Source organism: Poecilia latipinna, unplaced genomic scaffold (genome assembly GCF_001443285.1).
Source record: "Poecilia latipinna isolate Pla-1442-1.1 unplaced genomic scaffold, P_latipinna-1.0 Scaffold58, whole genome shotgun sequence".
Taxonomy (NCBI): domain Eukaryota; kingdom Metazoa; phylum Chordata; class Actinopteri; order Cyprinodontiformes; family Poeciliidae; genus Poecilia; species Poecilia latipinna.
The window spans coordinates 298,560-304,612 of record NW_015112674.1 but is presented as its reverse complement, the minus strand read 5'-3'; the positions used below and the strand labels follow the sequence as shown (position 1 = coordinate 304,612).

Below are 6,053 nucleotides of genomic sequence, written 5' to 3'. Positions count from 1 at the left end.
CCCGCTGCATTTGATCATTTTTAAATAAAATAAAGTCCAAAAGCAGAAGTGACGCACCGGGTGAGAAAAGCAAGAGGCCAGTCCGGAGCGGGGAGAGGCGAACCCGGGCTGCAGCCGAAGACAGCCCGGCGTTTTCCTCAGCGCTTAAAGCCAGGGAAGGAAGCACTGCAGTCTTCACACACACACACACACACACACACACACACACACACACACACACACACACACACACACACACACACACACACACACACACACATTACAGGAAACTATACGAAAACACTGAATTAACATTTTAAATTCAAGCTGTTCTGGCGATAAATGATTTAAGAAACTGCAGGTAATTTGTGCTTTGAGGAGAGATCAAAACAAAAAGTGACACACACACACACGCACACACAGCTAAGTGCTGCTGCTGCACACTGGTCAGGAGATGGTGGTTAATATACGGGATGAACGCTTTAAAACACTGCTGTCTGTCGTTTAGATGAATCGGAATAAAGACTGTCGACAGGTTTTATCCCGCTTCTCCCCACCAGCCCGCATCTTCCAGTCTCCAGTTCTGTTTTACTGTAAAGGCGTCATTTCCCCCTCAGCCTTCCTTAGAAAGGTGAAGCCTAATTTTAAAGACGGCTAATTTAAGGTAACAGTCCCCTCTCCTCGGAAGAAGCGAACTAAACGCGATATTCGCCGCACGTACAACAGAAAGTGTAATGAAATCATTTGACGACTTACTGCTAACTTAGATCCGTTGCTCGGCGATGAGGGCTAAAAATGAAAGGAGGAAAGAAAGAAAAAAAAAGTAGAAAAATATTCAAAGTGAAAATCCCCGAGTCGCCCAGATGAAACATGTGGGATTGATTACATCCTAACGCTGCTGCCGCTGCAGACTGCGCTGGTGTGTGCGCTCAGCTGAGGTATGGGAGAGACGCATCATAGAAGTTCAGGCTTGTAGTGAATCGGGGCTCGTTCATGCAGCCGGAGACTCAGACACGCCGGGAGGAGGAGGAGGAGGGTGTAGAGGGGTGGAGGAGGGGGGAGGAGGTTGAAGGGGTGTGTGCGCGGGGAGGAGTGGACGCGCAGGCCTATTGGTTTGAGGACGACAATGTGAAAGCGTGCCCGTGAGGCGCTCCCCCTCCTCCCCCGCAGCCCTATACGCACTCACGCACGCACGCACGCGCTCTCTCTCTCTCTCTCACACACACACACACACACACACACACACACACACACACACACACACACGCACACACACAGAGAGAGAGAGAGAGAGAGAGAAGCACTACTACCACCACCACCGCTACCCTCCCTTCCGACGGTAAACACAGGCTGCTATTGGCTGCTGCCGGGAGCCAATGAGGGAACCTCCGGAGCCGCGGAGCGAAACGGCGGGCATTTGATTTGCAACCCTCGGCGCGCTGCGTGCTGGAGCAAATGCGAGTAGACAGGCGGCACAGCTCGGCGCTGCTTCTCACACACAGAGCGGAGAGGAGCAGGCGCGAGCCTGCGAAAAACAGCATCTAGCTCTCATTCAACGGGATCCCGCTGCTGCGGAGCTCCAAGTGGGTTCTGATTGGGCCCGGATCGTTCTTTTTGTCGCGTGTCGGCGGTGATGTGATCGTTTTATTTCCACTGATGCTCCTTTGGGGAAATGTACTTTTTACGTTTGATTTGAGCCCGCTGCACGTGTGTTCCCTGATTAAACACAACATGTGTGCTCTGCCTGTAAAGGGGGAATTTTGTAGGATATTATATGGGTCGTTAAAACGATCTAAATATGAATAGGCCACATTAATTTGTGCGTGTCTTTATGCGCAGTGCTCACAATGTGCGAGTCCAAAACTTTGTACATATTACATCACAAGTGCAATATTTATTTTTTGCTTTAATTTGCTGACACTGGTGGTCACGCGGCTTTAAGCTTTAGTTCATTATCTATGGAGTTTCAGTGAAAAATGGGATTTGTTTTAACCACAAGGTTTTACCTTTTTCCCAAAGAGAGACATTCAATTTTCTGAAACAAAAGAAAAGAAAAAAAAAGAATTTTTCTAAATTATTCTGTCATATTTTCTGTAAATGAGCAGTAAAAAATGAAGGGAAATTAGACATTTACTTTGAAGAGCGTAAGGAACAGAAACCAGACTGTTCATTCCATGACTGCTTCTTGAACTCGCACTTAAACATGTGACAACCAACACAAACTGAACTCTTGACAAACATTTTAAGCTAGCTACTGCATGACTTGGGTCGATAACGATCACAGGTTGAGATGAAAGCTTCTGTTGAAGTTGTTGCGTGAACACGAATTCTACTTTAATGTTTTTGGTGAATTATCGACGGTGTCTGAACTTATGAATAATTAGTGCAGGACAAAAGTCGTGGTGTAACATGAATATGACGTTTGGATGACATTAGATGTAACCAATAAATTATTTAGGCCTACATATTACTTTAAAAATAGTTAAATACTTACATTGGTCACTTTATCTGGGCAATAAATCCTAAAAGGCAAACATATTGCTAAAAATTTAACCAATAACTGGTTTTTAATTTCATTCATCGTGTGCAGCGTCGTCTGGCTGTTTAGAAAGCTTCTGTCTTGTTAGCACTAGCTTAATGCTAATGGTAACGTCAAGTTTGCTAGCACGCTGTACTTCTTTTTGTCATTAAAAGTTGAATATTCTGAATTGGAAGTACAACAGGAATGTCACCTAATGTAGGAATTCACAATTATGTTGAAAATTTGAGGTTGCAGAGCAGTAAACCGGAAGCAGGCATAGTAAACTGTAACATATATTAGCTTAAACATGTACAACGAAGAGACATTGTTTCAGGCTTACATTGTTAATTGTACCAAAACAAACAACAGCACTGATGTTCCATCTTGCAAACAGAACTCACTTAACCCGCATTGGACGCCATTTCCTCATGTAATATGCCCTGAGATGTCCGAAACAACTTGAAGGTATACCACTTGCCATCCAAACTCTTGTTGTCAGGGAAACGGTTTACATGGAAGCTCATTAGAAAATAATTTAAAAGTTTCTAATTATGCCAATAGAATTTTATATTATAATCACAAACCAAGTAATAAAAAATTAAACATGCGAACATTCGCTAAAATTTCAATTTTGTCCATTTGAGTGAGTACATTTCAAAAACTGGAAGGAATTTAACTAAATTGTCAACATAAATCTTTTAATCTTACATAATTTCTAACCATAACCGCTGATTGAGATTTACCCTAAGAAAGTGTATGCAAGTGCTTTCATCAGTTGTATTGTTTATATTTGGCCAGTTTGTTTTATCAGCGTATTGGCCGGACGTTTTCTTCTGCAGCCTTTTTTTTATGAAATAAGACTATTTTATAACCTACAATGTTTGTAATGCTTGTGACTACAATCACATGGGCATTTGAAGCAAATGATGCAATTTAAGTGCATTAAAGTTGAAACATGTGGTGAGCAACTCAGTTTGCCGCTTTCAGGCCTCTTATATTCATATTTCTTTATTTTCTAAAAGGGAAGTTAACAGAGGAAAAATCTAGATTCATTGTATAACATGTTTACTTATTTTAAAAAATAGTTACATTCGTTTATTTACAGTTACGTATGTTTGTGTCGTTTTGTTTTCTTTCATGGTGAGATACTTTTAATTAATTTAATTGGAAATTGTGTTGCTGCTTTTATTTTCGCTTTGCCCTCTCTTCTCTGAAAACTTTTTGGAGGCACCCCAAAATTTTAATCCAAAACAAAACATTGGCTTAATGGAGCCACATGTTGGGGAGGTTTATGTGTTACACGCAGAAGGCCAAAAAATAGTCAACTGTACATTTAAATTCCATATATTTACCTGTCTCTTGCTCCCCCCCACCCTTCTCTCTCGCTCGCTCTCTTTCACACACACAAACACACATACACACAGTCACACAGGACAAATTGAATCAGTGCATAATTTGAAAGCGTTACTGTCCTCCGGGTTAGCCTAGCGCATGGTTCACTAATTTAGCCAATTAAAAGTGGAAGGATATGGGCTTATGTGTGTGCTTCCATGTCGAAATATATGAGCTGCTACGGGCTAATATTCCCGTGCAGCTTTTTTTGTTTATATCCGTCCAGGCAAAGGGTTAAAACTCCGGGGTTGTTCGGCCCAGCGAGACTTCTCATTGGCTGGCGAGTTGCCAGCAAGCTGTCAATCAATGAGTGTAAACAAGGCTCTGATTGGCTGTTGGCCAGTCCGCACTGGGCTGCCTGAAAAAAGCAATTACTGCCCCTGCGGTTTCAAGGCGCCCCCAGCGCCGAACGATGAAAGGAGATAAGGAGGGGCGGTTTCAAGGCGCCCTCCACCTCCCTCCGCACGGCGAACCCCGTTGGCCCCAGAGCAAAAGGAGAGTCAAGAGTGACTAAATCAAAGGGAAGACGGCAGAAAAAGGGGGGAAATTACACGTTGTATTAAACGTGGAGGCTAGATCCGCGCAACACAGCAGAAACAACTCGAGAGAGTGAAGGAAAAACAGGAAAACAGCGATGGCTCTGCCGAGAATTAGGGGGATTTTTTCACCCCCTGCAACAAATAGAGGAAGAAAAGTATTTTTGTTGTTGTTTTTGTTGTCGGTAAAGGGAGACGGCGGGGAAAATAGTAAGATTTCTCTCTTTAATGCCGAAAATACAGAAATTTAGATCCGCGTCCTAACGCTCACGTGAGCTCGCGAAGAAAATAAAATCTTTTTTTTGTTCTTTGTTTCTCTCTCTCTCCCTCTTTTTTTATTGCCGGTGATTCAATAAGTGGAAATATCCGAGTTTAGGCCACACGGGAGCTTAAATAGTCGGTGAGTTGGAATAATAAACTAAATGATAAATGGCTTATAACGGTTCACGACCTGAACTTTAGTGAGAGCCTAAAATGACTTATTTTTTGATTGATTTTATATGTATTTCTAACAATGTAGCTGCATTGCAGAAAAAGTAATAAGCCACTATAAGAAGGAGTTTGTGGGGGAGGGAGTGATACATTTTAGCACATATTAAGTTTTAATAATACACATTTATTTAAAAGAAATATTTTAAAAAACTAACTAACATGTTAGTTTTCCTCAAAAACAAAATCCTGAATTTAACTAAAGATATTTTTCAGTTGGCGGTTTACAGCAGAGAACAATCAGGCTGACGTGTTTCTATATATTAGTATCAACTTAATAAAAGTTATTTCTGTGCTGGAACAATAATTCAGATCTTCATCAAGCTAAAACTATTAGCAGCAGCACTCACACGGAAGTCAAATTTGATATGAATTTTGTCACCATGTAAAATCTGGTGCAGTTTAATCCACTAAGATAACCGAACTGTGCAAACTGAATGCTGAGTTCATACATTAGATTTTACACTCCATCATAGTAAATTTACCAAGCTTTACTGTGTTAACAAACAGCACAGTTAGAAGCTGGTTGATTTATTTATCTCAGAATTTAAATAAGACAAAATAACATTTTCTAAAAAAAATTAAATATAAAAAAGTGAATTTTGGAATTTTACTTTTTGCCATTTATCTGTTGACCCACAACAACAACAACAACAACAACAACAACAACAACAACGAAACCACTTTCTACCCAAATAAAATGTTTGCTAATTCTTTCACCGGTTTATTTTTCCTTCCACCGGTTTGTTTTAACAGCGCAGCGTTAGAGCAGATCCCGCCGTCTGCCTGCTTTTTTAGCTGAACTTGTCCAGAACTGACAACACGGAGCATGCACCTCATAAAGCACACACCCGGCCTGTTCCAGCTTACGTCCATTTACATTAAAATACAGACTCGGCAGCGCTGCGCTCCCCTCTCCCCCCCCCGGCCCCCTGGACCCCCGGCTCCCCGGCCCCCGAGTACAAGCTGGGCTCCGCAGCTCATCTACAGCTTATAAAACTGAATGCACGGAGGGTTAATTGATACTATTAAAATCAAATAAGGACAAAGCTCGAGGATATTTGCTATGCTGTTGCAGCGGCCTGCATGTCCAAGCTTCTTTTCTGCCATCACACACACACACACACACACACACA

At 41.9% G+C, this 6,053-nt stretch overlaps 1 protein-coding gene across 5 annotated transcripts in view; it reads right to left on the bottom strand.

Annotated features, from left to right (window-relative positions):
• bahcc1b (BAH domain and coiled-coil containing 1b) overlaps nt 1–6,053 on the bottom strand; it is a 103,361-nt gene that overhangs the window by 81,633 nt on the left and 15,675 nt on the right. The window contains exon 1 of one of the 5 annotated variants that reach the window (XM_015055574.1): nt 2,907–2,995. The exons of 1 other annotated variant lie outside the window; for it this stretch is intronic. The gene's annotated coding sequence lies outside the window, so the exon portion shown is untranslated. Of the gene's footprint in view, nt 1–735; nt 1,005–2,854; nt 2,874–2,901; nt 2,996–6,053 lie in introns of those variants that run through there. 3 more of the 5 variants (XM_015055560.1, XM_015055567.1, XM_015055553.1) reach the window with 3 other exon arrangements.